Below are 18,636 nucleotides of genomic sequence, written 5' to 3' on the forward strand. Positions count from 1 at the left end.
TATAAGTAATTTATTTTTTAATTTAATTTTTGATATTTATAAATTTAAATTCAAATTAGTAGTTTTAATTTATTTAACTTTGTATACCTACTAAGTATAATAGTATGTTCATGATAACAAATTTGGAATAAATAGATAGTTTTACCATCATCCTGACTATAAATTTTATTAGTATTTTTTCAAGCATAAGGAAAAACTATTAATAGTTATCAACAATGATGAAGAAACTGAATTAAATTTTAAAATAACTTTCTTTTAATATGATATTTTATAATCTGATTTAATAATGCAGATAAGATGACACGATATATTTACACAGTGATTATTCTTGTTTTTATATAATTTGTATTGTCTATGTTAGTATAGTTCATATAGGCTTATAAATTATAAACGTTAGATGTTTTAATAAATATAAGAATTTTCAAAATAGGTGTACTATATTATACACGTGTTAGACTTTACAAGATATCATAAAAATAATAAATAACGAACTGCAAACATAATCAAATAAAAATACATTTAAAACATTTTTATTAAGTTATATTCAAAAAAACACGTTTCTCAATTGTAGTCTTTCAGTTTAAAAGTTTAAAGTACTTAAAAGTTAGAGTTTTAGTAAGTTCAAGAGTTTTTAAGCAAATAGTTAATAATTGTAATAATATAAAATACAAACGAAATTAAAATAATAAAAAACGGGTAATTTTTTTACTATGAACTTTTAATTATAATAAATAAAAAATTTAAAAAACCATTTTTTTTTTTTTAACAATTTAAGTCAATTTAAAATTTATATTAAGTATGTCATTGAATAAATTTTATTTTAATTAAATAATATTAAGTATCAACATTTTAAACAAATATAGACTAATTATAAGCGCATTTACAATTATTCACATTTTTTTTAAATGACTACTTGTATTGAAGGTATTGATATGTCAAACTAAATATTGATTCTACATATTATTTGACATTTAAACAGATTAAAGATAGTGTGACGATTTATATGTATTCGTAATATTATGATGTATTTACCAACACAAAGCATTATTGCACTATTTAGGCAACTTTTTCGAACAAATCGGTAAATTCAAATTTATATAATATATATTTATTAATTACATACTAGTAAATATTTGTTTATATTGAGCAGTTTATAAATTGTACATTATATAAAATCAGTGTCAGTAAAATAAATAATTTTAAAATAAAACTTATCATTTTGTTCATGATAATTCAATTGTAGACATCATATGTATTTCACAAATACAAATGATATAATATTTATACGCAATAATATATAACTCTCAGTTATTGTTTTTAAATATTTATCACGAATTAATCACGAATTTATAAATTTATAGACCTAAAGACTTTATTGGCTTTGGTTTATAATTTATTATAATTTTTTAATTGTAAGAGATTTATAGTATCGTTTGAAAAATGTAGTATTTTGCATGTTCATTAATATTAGGCAACTCAATTATAAACGATATAAAGAAATAATTATTTTCAAATATTTAACAATTATCCTTAGTTTAGGTACTGATCTTTTAGTGCATAAATGTCCATCAAATACACGTATTATATTTTTTAGTTAGTTACATAGTCTGTTCGACAAATACAAACAAAATATATTTTATGATTTTGGAATTTTTTTATTCATTTCAATCAAGCTTATTGTATTTACATTTATATAGATGTGAGCTATAAAAAATGGAGAATAATAATCTTATTCGAAAAAAGGCTGTTTAAGTATTGGTCTTCAATCTACATAATATATAAGATATTGTCAATCAGATCAAATATATACACGATGATTTCGAAAGGAATATTGATCAATTAGATTTCGTAAACAAAAAAGTATAAAAAAAAAAGGCGATATGTAAAATGTTGAATGTGTAACCATCCCAATGCGTTATTCAAAATGCTCTTGGCATATGAATCATGTGAGTTACAATTTTTTTCCTAAGGAGAATATCACTTATGTGTAGTCCCATTGTTTAACCGAATTCCAAAAGACCGTGATGAATAATCGTCACGTTCTAGTTCCTAATCTTGTTTGTCACGTTAAAACTTTACCATTTCTCTCTTCTCTATAATATTGCCCCTGCTCTGTTATATACATGCGCATAACTACATACACGAGGTGGTTAAAACTAGATTAAAACTGCCAAGGTCAGACGATTTATCTTAACAGGCAAGGAAAAGTATTCGATGAAACGAAACAGAGGGTTGTGGTGTGTAGAACTCGCGAGAATAATGCGTACGCTAGGCAGAGTACGGGTACAACGTTGTATGAAAGATATCACAAGTCGAATTCACTGGTTGACCTAAACTGAAAATGTGACACGGCCACTATGTGGAGGGCAGCGGTGACTAAAGCAAAATCCTAGCCAGCATAGCGACAGTAGTAGGTGGTGAACGAAGGCCTGGTAATGCGGGAAGGGAATGATTTATAGCTTCGAACCCTTACAATGAGCTTTTACTGGGTGGAAAACAATTTGACTTTTAATTCGGAAGCGCACGTTATACTGACACCGAATTATCCCCTGTCCTCCTCCAGACCAAACCTTAAATCACGGTCCTCAGCATCATATCCCGACTAACGAACGTGACCATTGCTAAAAGATGACACCTTTGCAACAGAGTAATCATCAACATATTAGTATCTGTATACCTTACCACTATTTCAATAAATAATAAAAGCTTATTCTATGAAAAAAACTTAAGAACAGTATAGGTACTTATATAGAATTATATTTTAAAATTAAAATAAAGTTTTGTATAAAATAAAACAAGTTCCTGTACATGTAGTCGTGAAACTAACACAAATAATATATTACTAAATCATAAAAAAAATGAATTTAAGGTGAAATAGGTGATTGTTTTAAAACCTAAGTCACGTCATATTAATTTCATAATTTCCTATGAAAACTTTGTTGTTTTAAAAAGGAAAATTGCAATATATTATATAAATTATTGAAGGTTATTTTTCGATTGTTTCTAGAAATAAAAAATGTTTTTCTTCGAACATTTTTGGAAAAAAGCTACATTATATAGTGTATAAATACTATAAATCCTAAAAAATATCCAATATATTTTTGTTTATAAATAAAAACTTCATAAAAAAAATAATAATTAATTTTACTTTATAGATACCTTTAATGAATAATATTACAAAATAAATTTGATACTTTATATTATTAATTTAAATTACACTAAAATATAATTATTTTATGTTTATTATTGAGCATAAACCTTCCTCAAATTTAAAAACAATTTTTAATAAGCTCATAAAATAATAATACATACACCATTTTTAAATGTATTATTAAAATAATTAATTTTAGTTTTTTATGCTTGAACAATATTTCTAGTGAGTTTAATGAGTCAAAACGTTTAGAGCTAAAATTAGTGTTTAATATATCTCGACATTATCAAAATAAACTTAAAACTATGTATGAGGATTATCTCAAGAGGACATAGGTTTAATGAAGGTGTACCACAGGGAAACACTTATTTCTATTAATTCGACATTTGTTGTAAATAAAAATATATAAACATAAACTAATTTGGACTAACGTAAATGTCATGATTATCTTTTGAAAAGTAAACAATGAAAATTGTTATTCCTAATTCTATAACTTTATACCTACAATGTCAAATAAAGAAAAATAATAATCATATTTTAAAATATACAAATCACAAAATATTCTTCCATTATAAATCAAAATTCATTCATATTACAATTATTTCTTTATTAGTAGGAAAACTAAACATGTACAATTTATAAACATAATTAAATGTTTTTAAAAAATGAATGCACTCGACATACAACATTAAAATTCGATTAGGGAAAAAAATGACTTATAAATGGTTTACTATTTTATGGAAGCTTATACTAAAACACTCAATGATGCTTTTAACCAAATAACAATCGTCTATCATATATTCTTTCCGAGCGATAATAATCCACCATTAACGTACATTCTAAGTGAAAAATATGAGAAAAAGTTTGAGTTATTTAATACGTCTTCTAAACAAGGAGTCGTGTTCATTATATTTCCAAAGTCAAACAAACCGTGGATCGCATATTGTTTAACATGTAATCTAAATGTTTAAAAATATTGGAAAAAGTATATATTTCAAAAGGAAAAAAAAGTATAATAATACATTCGTATAAGTAAAAATGAAAGAAAAATATCTTCACTCACAATTCGTTATTCATCTTATACCTGTATGGTATATACTGTACTACAGTTATCGTATTCTATGTCAATTTACTTTCGTTGCCAATAACTAAGTCGTAAATTACTTGGCCGCGTTTTTCTCCCCTGTCGCCTCTTTTAAAACGCGAGAATCTTTCGACCGCAATATAATCGCTCTATTTTCGCACACACGCACTAAAGGGCTCACATAACTCGATTGAACGGTACTCGTAAGACTACTATTGCACCTTGGGGCAATAATATCCTGCTAACCTAACTACTTTACGCCATCATAAGCAAATTGGAAATTTAAAATATAGTATTTTTCCGTCTGTATAGTACGAAGAATTAAATTATCAAATTTACAATCTTAAGGCTTTGAACGCTAAATCCCATAACAATAGGTTTTACTTTATATTTTAAACACATTGTACTAAATTATATTGTACATGGCGTAGATTTAGTTTGGAAAATAATCTTAGATATTTATGAACTTTTATTGGACAATTAAATTTTGGCTTTAGTTTAGTTTAAAATATGAAATACAAAATAAAGTGTTATAAACTATAGCATCCATTGAGTTAATATGAAATGCATTGTTTTCATTGCCAAAATTTTGACATTTCCAACCCTTTTAATGGATTTTATTGTTCTCGGTTTCAAAACATTGGTACACTTCGAAAAGCTAAATTGTTTCAAACTCTGATTTTAAAAATCACTAAAATTAGTCAACATTTAAATTAAATATGATGTATGATTATAATCTATATTGTTATATTATTTATTATACATATAAAAATAAATCTCTATTTTTTTTGGTCATACTATAACTTGAGAACGCCTTTACCAATTTTATTCGTTCTATTTTCTAATACTTCGTAGAAGGTTAAACACAAACAATTAGGAAAACTTTGCAAAAATTGGAAAATTGGAAAACCAAAATTTGAATTTTTAAATACCTAGTCAAAACAATAAACGCTGAGCGGGACAGCAATATGTTCAATTGATAAGTAAGAAATATCAACTATACGCCTAGACGTACACCAAATCAGAAAATCAAAAATATTATTTATCTACATTCGTTACACTAAATGTTAGCGTAAGGTGACTAAATTTAACCCGGGTACATTTTATACGAGCAACGAAGTGTACGGGGGGTAATATTTACTATGAAAATACAAGAAAAAATAATAATCAAATTTAATGATTGTAATATAAATTAAATAAATACAAAAATTATTAATTATTACGAAATACTATAATAATTAGTCTTTAAATATAATTTTTATTCCAAGTACATATTATAACACATTGCGTGACAATTCAAATAAATTTGAATATTTTTTTCTAAGTAAAACATAAAAAAATTAGATAAATAGCTTATAAAAACAATAAACAATTAGCTTCATATGAACAAATACTCTAAATTTTTTAAATTGAATTATACAAATCTATTTATTCAATATTCGAATATTTTACACATAAACAAACTTGGATGATATTTAAATTCAATACTCTAGGAAAATAAGTAAATTTTATTTTACCTCACACGTTAAATTAAAAAATATATAAAATTTTTAATTAGTTTACTATAATTTCTTGATACCTTTTTTATCTTGGTTAACGCTTTTGTTAATAATTACTTGCTCCTACTTAAACATATTATGTTGAAATTATTAATTTTCATTTCAGTCCTACATTTTTTAATTAACTTACAGGCATTGGTACTAACAATTATTTTCACGTTTAAAAATAAATAAAACAAATAATATTATTTTTATTTATTCCGAACACTTATTAATTAATTTTAATTTTTTGTGTATTTAAATAAGATTTAAACAAGCATTTGGTCAATAATATATATATATATATATATATATATATATATATATATACATATATACCTATATAGAATAAAGAATTATTATTTTATTAATAACGACAATTTAATCAAATTAATTTTGTTAGAAACGTATATACCTCAAGATACTATTGAACTTCCACTGAACTTTTTTACTGAACTTCCTGACTCTTGTTACTTTTCTTTTTAAATAACATGCTGTAAGAACCGAACAATTCTTTATCTAAAGTAACTTAATATCCCGATTATCATAAATGCTTCATAAAACATTTCCAGATAATAATTTCATCAAACTTTAATTTTTAATCTGCTTAGAATATTTTTTCTATTCACAGTTTTATCTACAATCTATCACAAATAAAACAATAAGTAAAAGTAATGATCGATTTTATGGCTTTAATGACAGATTTAAGAAACCTTCCAGTGAATGCACTTTGTCAATTATTTGTAGTTTCTATACTTTGCAATACTTATTATAAATATAATTCGGGTATAGCTAAGTTAGAAGGTCCCGACAATCACCGTATTTTTCTGGGATTATCGAGTATATTTACTAACTCAAGTCCTTTGATTAAAGGATTTTGTGATTTAAGTTAAATTAATTTAAATTAATTTAAGTTAAATAAAAAGAGCAACAATTTGATGTATGATTTATTTATAGCTCGAAGTGTTTTGGATTGAAATCGCTGAATACGGTTGATGTTTGAAATTTTTGAATAGCCAAATAATTAGATTCCGTACGTTCACATTAGTTTGAGATAAAGTTTATATATTAATAGTTTTGTTGGTAATTTTATATGACTGGTGGTTAGAAAAGAGCGAAGAAAATGAAACCGATCGTTTAAAAATAGAAGTTTATTCCAAAGACATGGTAAAAATTTGATCAATGATAGCGAAGTAGCGAATGCACTGCGCGGTTAGCTAAATTTCCTCATTTAAGGTCATAAGTAGGCTTTCCCCTTTCTGAGAGTGATATTCATTTTCACTCCCCACTCCTAATATAATTTTTCAAGAAAGGATTGATGCTCTAGGGTGTATGAAGAAACAACAATTGGGTCATATATACTGCCTATAAGAACGAGCTTTATCATCGGCAAAGTCACCGATAAGACTAGTAGGTAAGTAGATTGATCATACATGAACATGTTATATAGCAGAGGAGCAGTAACTATTAATTGATTTTGATGAAGAGGTAGATAAACTATAACGTACCGAGAAGATACTATCTTGTATAGTAGGACTTAAGTATAAAGTTTGAACTAGATGATAGAATGAGTTTCAATTTGAACACAAAAACATGGGTGCCAAACTCGAACGATTGAGAAAGTCTAAACGTATTAATTATATTATTTAATAATATTTTTCATCTAGAGAAAATTATATTTTATCTACTATTCAGTAAATTTGATGGATTGTGAAATTATTGATACAGAAACCTAACCAATACAGTAAGATTTTCGTTTCTTCAATAATATTTAGGATTTTTTTTAGAATGATTATGGCAGTAGAATACTTCCATAGTAAGATAATCAAAACACTAAGTTAAATGTGTAGATTAGAAATATAAGAACTATTTTTAAAAGTTGATTGAGTATTTTTGAAGTTATTAGATCATAGCCAAGAGATTTTTTCCGAAGAAGTTTAAATATTGTGAACTTGACCTAATAACCTCAAAAAGACAGGTTATGTCTTGGAGGGAAAGACATTTTTTAATAGCGAGTTAAAAAATTGTTCAACTATATTAATTTTATCTAGAAAGAGGATAATATTATTTGGTATAAATCTATCAGCACGATAGTTTGGAAGTATGTTAGCTTTGTCTTCGTCAAAGTTTACTCAATTCCATAGAATTTAAATCAAAAAATTTTATTTTAAACAAAATTATTTACATTTTATTTTATTGTTATTATTAATATTAATAAATATGAAATAAATTTTGTAATATTTCGAGTATGAAATCTTGACATTGTTAGAATTAAATTCTAGGAAATATGAGGATAAGGAATTTATCTTAAATATTTAACATAGGAGTGCAAAGATTTAGTAAATCAAAATATTTTTGTTTGCCGTGAATCTCTGTTAAATTTTCATAGTAAAAATATTAATAGGTTCATGTATAAATTTATTTCACTATAATACAATAATAGTACTTAATCTTTAGTAAGTATTTTTAAATTAAAACTAAATTGATAAATGTGTCTTTTGTAAGAAATAAATATTATTTAAAATTTTAAGCTATAGGTTAAAAACAAAACTTATTTTAACGTATTAAAGTTTGAAGTCGTTAGTTATTACACATCACAAATTTAGGATTAGTTATCATATATAACTAGGTTAACCTATCATATAATATAATGAATATGAAAAGATTAAAATACTTCTATTCTGGTAATCAGTTGTTATGGTCATTGTGAAAAAAATTAGCATTTTTTAGTAAACTACCTAATAATATTTTATACTCATTATTATGATATGTATGCGTTCAAACTGTTTGGTATTTTCAACACTACTAAACTATTTTAAATACAGGAAATATATTCACATTAAAATTATACACTGACATTTTCGAATCTGTATAATATCAATTATTGTAATATATTTGAAACTTAAATTTAATATTTTTATGTTTCTGTTGTATAAAAATATTTCTCTAGAAATAGGAAATGTGTTTCAGATGATATACTGATTATAATATTGACATGGCTATGTGACATATTTTTTGTGTTATGACTGGAGAATCACTCTCAAAATTTGTGCGCCACACTAAGAATGTTACCATGGCGTTATGAACGAAACTATTGCTTATGCACAATAAAATAAAATATACCCAAACTATGTTACTCTGTACATACCTACTTTTTTTTGGTGGTATCAACACTACCGGAACTGCTTGCGCTTTACTTTTACAATGCCGCCATCGTTTACGAAATTAATAAATCAATTACAATACAACAATAACAAAACACTCAGAAAACAGAAAACTACTTTCCACGGCAATTATCGGTGTATGTAGGCTCCAGTTGACCTGAGAATAGGCTGTTAAGTTAATTAATTCAACTGGCCTATGCCACAGGAGGTCCCCTTCACGGTTTAGCCCACCGTTCTTAAAGTATCGTGCTTAACTATGCAAGAATTGCCTTAGCTGATAGAAACATATGTTCTCCCTTCTCTTTGAGAGTCAGGATATCCTCTAACATTTTATAGAAGATCCTGAACTACTCATCAGCTTCCTTGAGTACTTTGGCTCTCTCTGTGTGATTAACCAGAAGCTCTTCAAAGACACGACAATACAGAATGTTAAGTATTTGGGTGAAGGAGGGGGAAGTAACCAAACTTATGTTAGGCCATCCCAGTGTGGGCATCGGAACAGCATGCGCACAGCGGAATCCAACAAGCAAGTGCAGTGACTGCATCGAGGGCTAGTGGCTCTGCCCATATAGTGGAGGTATGTTGAAAACACCCATGTACCGTGAAAGAAACACCCGTGTCCCCTGAGATACCCTTATCCAATAAGAACTTCATACCTAACCTTGAGGTATACAGTATAAATATTGAATATTCTTCTTTATTTTTATTTTCTGAACTAATACAAATACTATAAAAAATATATAATTAATGTGTTCACTATTATTATTTACCAATTTAAAAAAAATAATCTGGAATTAAGTTAAAAACAATAATTACATACCAGGTGAAAGTTTAAAAATGAAAAGAAAATTTCTTAAAGAAAATATAGGAAATAGTAGTTAAAATGAGAGGTTAGTTGTTTCCACTCTGCCGTACAATAGGTGTTCGGCAGGTTACTGTAATGGATGCGTTAAATTTATATTCAATGATGTATCATTATTATATAAAAACGACTCTTAACGAAGACAGTGTATCAGCCTACATCACTAAGTATAAATGATGTGTTTATTGATATTGATGTTAAAGCAATCTATTTCGCTAATAGTATAACGATAGGTTGATTTAATTTTTTTCGTAAACAATGCATTTATTTATTAAATTATTAATATTTAATCTTAATACTATATTATATAATTATTATTGACTTCTAAGTAAATACCACCTAATCATAAAACTGTTTGAATAAGTTTATAGTATAAATAATAATTATAATAGCTTTAAATTAATTCACATATTTAGGAAAATAAATTGAATGTAGTACAATTCATAGCACACATTAACATTTCGAGTCAATTTGATTTATTAAATTATAACAAAATAATTAACATGATTATTCATAGTTAAAATTTGTAATTTCATCCTAATACCTATGTGTTTCAAATATTTATAAAAGATAATTGTGATTATATATTCCTTGGATTAATTTAATTTTCTTTTTTTATTTTAGTATAAACTACTTATAAACTTTTATCTCAAATGTCAACTATACAAATTGAAGATTTCATTAATTTTTTACTACAGAAAAAAAATTACAAATTTTGTTAAATTATGAACTACAGCTGATTATAAAAAAAAACTCATGTCTATTTATCTTTAATATTTTTTAATTAGTATATGAACATTGAACAATTTATGAGGAACCTTGTATTAAATTTTTAAGATTTGTGACAGAGTAAAACATTGTTATTGACATAAAAAATAAGCTTAAGTATTTTTGAAACAATATTATGTTTATAAATTATAATACAAATACTTGGTGAACATTTTGATTTTCTACGATTATTACTTTTTAAATTATAACAAATAATAAAAACTGATTTTCATTAAAATTCCAGGTTTCTCCTGTATTTTATATTTTTTTCCAATCACTAAATAAAGTATAAAAAATTGTTAACTTATTATCTCTTTAAGTATTAACTAAATTCAATTTTCTACTAGAAACCACCCCAAAGTTTAAAATCGAAACATTTTTATTGCCCCAAAAGGTGATGTGAGGTATGTCAAAAACACATTATTGTAAATCCAATACATTCATCGCTCCGCTTAGAATCTGAAATTAAACTTTTATACTAACTAACTTTTATACTTTTATACCAGCTCATGTGAAAAAAATTGTAATATATTCGAATAAATAGTTATAGACAAATAATATGATGATCGATCGGACTACAGAAAAATGAATGGGTCACAATTTGTACACACTACACATAAACCAAATATGGTGATAGTAACTAAGCTGTATGATAATAATCCTGTGAAATACTGCGTAAGTAAGAGACCAGAAATTTTACTTGAAATTATATGATTTTCGATGACATCACCTTTGCAATATTTTCGTGATCGATATATTCTAAAATACACTTTACATACAGATTTTAATCCTCCCTAACTAAATATGATTTTTATGAAGATTATAAACTCGTTTCCATTATATAATCTGCAATCTTAAATACTAATATTCAACTATAAACATTGAAAATAAAATATCATCAATGGAACCAGTGTCATACACATAGTGAAATATTAAAACACTTTCATTAATCTCGTAAAAGTTTGTTACAAATATGTTTCTTTTTAACGAAAATGAAATTATTCCATGATGTTCTAACAGAAAACTTAAGATGTCTGCAACAATTACTGTTCAGTGAATTAATTCATAAGTTAAGAAACATTACGAAACGATCAAAAACACTGAAACATAATAATAATATGTCCGATGCAAAACATTATATTGTAATACTATAAAATACAAATGATACAATATGTATATAAAAATATCACTCTTAAACATCTAGTCTAGTCTAGAATATATTATATTGTATTTTTGTGGGTTTACCTATTTAATCTAAAAACATAAAAACAATGAATTTAACTTTTAACAAAAATATCTCTTAAAGGGTACCAAATTTAATTAAATTATAAGTACCAAACTACAAGTAACACTCACTAAACTTTGTCTTACCATAAGATCACAATTAAGAAATGTTTGAAGAAAAAATAAAATATAAAATTTAAATTCGATATTTTACCTTCACAAATTAAATTAAGTATTACAATTTTCAACTTGGATTTTAATGTACTATGTGTCAAAAATGATTATATTATACAACTAAAAATAAACAAAACATGTAAAATATATAACTTTAATATTACAGGGAAAAATAAATTTATTTTATTATCAAATGTTTTGCTCGAGAAATAAAATTCACATCAGACCAAATAAATGAAATTGCTTATAAATAAAGGTATAGTGTACAACATGCATATTTTTCTGTAAACACAAGATAAATTAGATAAAATATATTTTTTTTTAAACAAGTATAAATTACTATTTTTCATATCCCAAAAGTATAGTGTATTGTGTATAATTTATATCCCTATGTATGTAAATATTCACATTCCAAATTATGTTGCAGATGCTGAACATTTAATGTTCGGTTTACTTCAATCGCTTTAATTCAAATCAGTATTACAAAACTAATTACCTACCATTTTTTTTCTTTTAAAACACTTCACTTCATTTTTTTGTTCTGATATAATCTCAGTCTACTTTAGTTTTTCAGGTTATATAAATGTTAAATTATCATGAAAATATGTGTTACTTATATCTACCAAATTTAAAAGTTTTTGATGTATAATTTACTTATATAAGCCACACATGTTAATGTATAATTTACACTGAAATGTCGTATTCTCATATGTTTCTGAAAACTGTGGTTTTACTCCGATCAACTCCCCGGAGCCACTTTAAAGACAACAAACTACTTCAATGGTAGGGAATCTCAATACGTATGAATTCAAAATTTTGAAATTTATTCATAAATATTCCTTAGTGTAGTTTAATGATATGCGAGGTAAACATTCTAGAGCACTTTTACTCAACAAAAAATGTTTTCAAATCCAAAATTACAAAAAAAAAATATGTTTACAAAATTCCATAAATTTACATTTTATAATAAATATAGGTACTGAAAAAATATTAGAAAACTTTACTACCTTCAAAAGTTTTGTCTGAAAAACAATTGAAATCAACGCTTTCATACACATATGAGTATTTTTTTATTAAAACACATACAAGTAAAATAATAAAATATTTTAGAAAACTCATATTCAATGTATTTAATTGTGATTTTTATTTTTTATATCAGATGCTTACTCTAATATTTCTCAATAAATAAATTTCCAAAATACTAAACCTGTTAAATCGTAGGAACTGTATCCTTTTAAATTACCAAAAATGAAAGGACCCTTTTATTTACATTTAGAATTACCAATCAGACTGAAAAAAAGTTCAAAGTTCAACTCTATGCTCCAAAAAAGGATATATATATATATATTTATAGAAACAAAAGTCAAAATAAGACAACAATTAAGAAATACTTATTTATATATTAAATAAACCTAAATCTTATTATTTTCTTTAATTTAAATTTCATCAGTTATTATAATACGTATTTAATTAACTTAAATTTGTCGTAAATTACAAACATTTTCATGTACTTGCAATATCTCCATAAATGGTGTGTAAATCCTTTATATTATAGATTTTATATGTGTTTACTATTTGTTTTGTTAAATGATTATAAGCTAACTTCTTTATTTTGATGACACGTTTTAAGCTAAAACATAATCTTTTACACTATTCGTACTTACTTGATTATTATAATATTGCATTGAACTTCGAAAATAGGTTAAGAATAAATATTGCATTCACGATTTAAGTATTACTTGATTCAATAGTACTTTGCAAGTACATTACTCGTGCACTGGCACGCTGAATAAAGCAGAAAATCTGTCAATTTTCTAACTAATAATGATAACTCTAATGTGGGTATGTAAATAATAACTAGTATATAACCTATATTGTATAATCATTTGTTTTATGTATACACAATACACATTGATGATAATTGTATAATGATTATTCTTCAAAACCATTTTATATAAATAATGCAACCTCCCGATCAGCATAAAAATCATATTAACCCTTTATGTTTAAACATGCTCTTTGTTTGTATTACTCAACATATAAATATACTTCGTGCATCAAGTAAACAGAAAAACTATAACTGTGTTAATGTGTGTTTTTTATATAGATATATATAGTGTGTATGTATTTTTATTGTACTGAAAAAAATATGACGATGAAATTTAACGTAACTTTATAACTAGGTTGTAAAAAATATAGATAATTAAAATAATGAACCTTTCAAAAAAATCACAAAGGAGCATATATTTTTATTCTGTTTATACTTAATATTATATCGAAAGTGATATATTATTTTACTTTTTTTTTTTTATTAAGATAAAGCCATGACAACATAAATTATTGTCCTTTGGAATTTTAAAATTAACTTACATAGTTAAGATGGTCAAAATGAATAATTTTAAATTATATACAAGAAGAAGATAAAAAAAAAAGAACCATAATATATAGAGGAATTTGTGAAAAATACATGTAATTATATTAAATTATATAGTTTAATTAACTACAAAAATCTGAATATTTTTTTTTCAATATTCTCGATTTTAATAATACTTAAGGAAATTATCAAGACAGCTTTTGACTGTATATGCGAAAACTATTATGTTTGGTTCCAACCAAATGAAAAAAAAAACTCAACATGCAAACTATATACTCCATATAATTATACAGGTCGAAAATATTAAAATTTTAAGTAAGTATAACTCAGTTAACAAGCTCTAATAGTTAATGGTTTTTCTCATAAAAACAATATTTATTACTAACATTAGTTAAATATTATCGAAATATATTAAATTTATTTGGCATTGATAGAATTAATTTTTTTTAAATTCAGTTGTAGGTACCTATTTGATTGAAAATTAAAAATTACTTATCTAAAACTATAATTTCAATTAAAATCAAATATGAATAATCAAAATACATTTATTTTATTAAACAAGAAGTTACAAAGGATTGTGTAATATGTTATTTAAATTAAAAATTTAATTTTACTTTATTCTCAATAGCTAATAATCAGTTATAAAAATGATCTCTTTAGAGTACCACAATTGTACACTTTCCATTCGTATAAGGGCTTTATACACAACTTTAGTACCTAACGATTTTACTGAACCAAAAAGTTTATTCTGAAAAATACATTATTTTAAAACCAATAGCTTCTTCACTTCATTCAGGCTCTAAAGTAAAAGAAAAATATATACTTAAAAAAAAAGATAGTACACAACAGACAAAAAAATTATCTTGACTGTTTTTTTTTTCCAGGTTCACGCTAATGGAATATCAATTAGATGAGACTCAAACAACGCTGCTGAGTGGCAATGAATTCGGAAAATACTGGCCAATTTTTACAAAAGCGTGTACACAATTTAATATATTGCTATTTCCCCGAAAAAACTTTCGACTTTTGCCACGCATATAATCTACCTCCTGATGGCGATAATTTGTAAATGGTCGTCACCGGTAAAGAACCATCATGGATGATAGTCTTGGAAGTGGTCCAAAGACCTTTTTTGTAGACTATCTAACGATAACGCCATCGTCGCCACCATCCTTGGCGACAACAGGCGGCGGGAAAATATCGATCCAAATAATCGCGTCGAGAACAGATGCGGAAAATTGGATAGCTCCGCCCCTGAACGTGCCCTAAGCGTTGGCCAATAAAATAAAACAGAAAGACAATTTCTGGTCACGTTATGTGGAACTAACACGATAGGTCTTATGTGCAAAATGTATATGCATAAATATAATATATATATATACAGCGCGTAGTGGACAGTCATCGACAAGCATAGCCTACTACCACTATAAAAGGCAGATTGAATTTTACAAAGCCATTTCTAGTTTCTACTCTAGATCACCATCGCTCTATTAACTCGGGGAATGTACCTAATTTAAACTTTGGAAATACAAACATGACTATGGACAACCAAAGTTATAACCCACTTAATATTTAGTATGCAGTTATTAAAGTAAGTAAAGATAAAATTATACGTTTTATGAAATATATTGTGAAGTTACAATAGTTAAATTATATTTTATACACAACTGTAAACTAGCAACATTGTTGATAAGAAAGTGAGTCTTACAATGTTTATGTTCAAAATGAATAGTTTTTATTTTAAAGGTATAAAAAAATATACACACTGTACATATTATATACAAAATTTTGATTTAATTTATTATAGGATTAACTGATAATTTATTGTTTTGTTGAATTAAAATTTTTATCAATTATATATGAGCACAAAACCATAATTTTTCCTAAATGTCAAATATAGTTGACAAATTCTTCCAATAACCTACAGCAAATTATAAACCAGCGAATTATAGTCTAGTTTACAATAATATCATTATATGATACGAGTTAAATAATAAATGTTTTAGAACAACGAGATGATACATAAAATAACTTTACAATATTATCATTAAATTGACCATCAAAAATAATGTATTAACTATAAATTATGTGAATTCCCAATTTCCCATTGTAATTACAATAGGGATAATCTACTATAACTATTTTAGTATCAATAATAATTAATGTTGACCTATCACCTATTATGTTATTATAGGTTTCTAATTAACAGTTATATCACATTAACAATAAGTTCACATTGTAATGTTTTTTTCATAAATATAATTTTTTTTAAATCACATAAAAAAATCAGACATTAATTTTCATCATAAAATTATATAATTTAGACTACAAAAAATATTGTTATTATTTACTTTTGTAAGAATAAACTATACACAATACATCTAGTATGTAAAAATATTTCATTCAAAAAATACAGTTTCACTTAACATGAAACGAAAAAATTAAATACTAAACATCTGTCAAGTGAATATCATATTATAGAACATAAAAATAAGCCATACCAATATTATTTATTAAATAAAACCTTACCATGTATTTTCAAAATATTTACGTGCGTCTAAGGAAATTGGTATTTTTTGATCATTTTACGGGGGAAAATAACATAAATGGGTTGTATCGTTAACGAACATTAACAGATCTCTTTCAAATAAAAAAAACTAATTCTTCTACAAAACAATAATGACGTGCCACATTAAAGATAATAATAATTTGTAGCTCTTACATTCACAAAACGTTTTACGTAGAATGCTTCAACTAGTAGTTAAACTGCAGTATCAACATTTTAATACCAACAAAAACGAAATGCCAAAAACACTAAGTCTACATTGTTCATTTATTTAATGTCCCCGTTTTAACTCATTACATACTTCATTGGTAGCCCAAATCAAACTTTAAATTTTTATAGATATTATTATAAAAACAAAGTGGTTTAATATTAAGTGCTGGTATAATAATATTATATAGCTTGATTCATAATTGCTTACCTTTACTGGAACACTGAAATATCGATTGATCTAAATTATTTGTCAATTTCAATCTGAAAATAACAAAAATATTTTTTTTATTTTAAATAATATTTGCATGATTTTTAAATACCTTATATATTTTTAATTCACTGAAATATTTACAAACAACTGTCACTGATGAGTGATTTCTTTCTTATGTAGGTATGTGTCAAAATGCACAACAGAAATAAAAAAAATATGAATATTGTATATCTACATAGATCGTTTTTTATAACAACACACAATTATAATTTAAAATGAGTTAAGCATATGAAATTAAAAAATATTAGAATCACACCAATATAGCCATAATAAAATATATTATAATTTATTATTTTCGCAGACTTTATTTAATGTGTTAAAATTATAATATTAATCCTAATTTTAATAATTAATGTTAAATTATTATTTGCAACCAAATTATCATATATCTAAAAATTCAATAACATTTTTCATATTCTTTATTTAAAAATCTATAAAATAATCTAACATTAACTAACCTTTTTATTAATTAAAATATGAATTATAAGAATTTATTTTCTTAATATTTGTTTGATGTCTTGTTTAGTAGAAGTTTATAAAGACTATCATATTTACAAAGAAATTAAATCTTTAATAATACATCTTTTCAATATATAATGTTATAACTTATAACTAATTTTGTTTAAATCGCGTTTAAGAATTTATAAACTTTTTGAATATACTATTATATTATTACATATTGTATTCGGAGATAAGTATATATTATAATAGAAAATCTTCTTATGAAAGAAAGGGTATACAGTATACACATATATATGTTACTGTCTTAAATACTAGAGTTAAGGTTTACAAAAATGTATTAATATTTAATACAATTTTTATAATATCTACATAATATCATCTTTCCAAATTTAATAAAATTTGCAGCTTTAAAAATTCACTTATCCAAAATTATATTGTTACATCATCTATATTTTTGTTAAAATCAAATGAAAAAATTATCAAACTTAAAATAATATTTTAATATAAAAAATAAAAAAGTCATAATCACGTAAACTGTTATGACAAATCGCATTAATTTGTTTAATGATTAACGGAACATCTAAAAATGAATACGTAGCGTCGAAAAAAATAAAGTTAAAATGATATTGTTTTTACAAAAACAATAAAAATGAAAAATATAAAAATTTCTTCTGCCTTTTAGAAATTTATTTTTTTTTTTTAAATGCTTGTATAATGCTACTTAATATTACTTATGTAGCATTTTTATATAGAATTTTGAACAAAAATGTTTCTGAGAAAGTCTAACA

General features: G+C 24.7%; 1 protein-coding gene across 1 annotated transcript in view; it reads right to left on the bottom strand.

The window, feature by feature from the left end:
* Window positions 1-18,636, bottom strand: part of LOC114128867 (glutamate receptor ionotropic, NMDA 2B) — a 279,007-nt gene that overhangs the window by 227,814 nt on the left and 32,557 nt on the right. Inside the window, exon 3 of the mRNA XM_027993467.2 lies at window positions 17,324-17,376. The gene's annotated coding sequence lies outside the window, so the exon portion shown is untranslated. The remainder of the gene's footprint in view (window positions 1-17,323; window positions 17,377-18,636) is intronic.

The sequence above is a fragment of the Aphis gossypii genome, chromosome 3 (genome assembly GCF_020184175.1).
Source record: "Aphis gossypii isolate Hap1 chromosome 3, ASM2018417v2, whole genome shotgun sequence".
Lineage (NCBI taxonomy): Eukaryota > Metazoa > Arthropoda > Insecta > Hemiptera > Aphididae > Aphis > Aphis gossypii.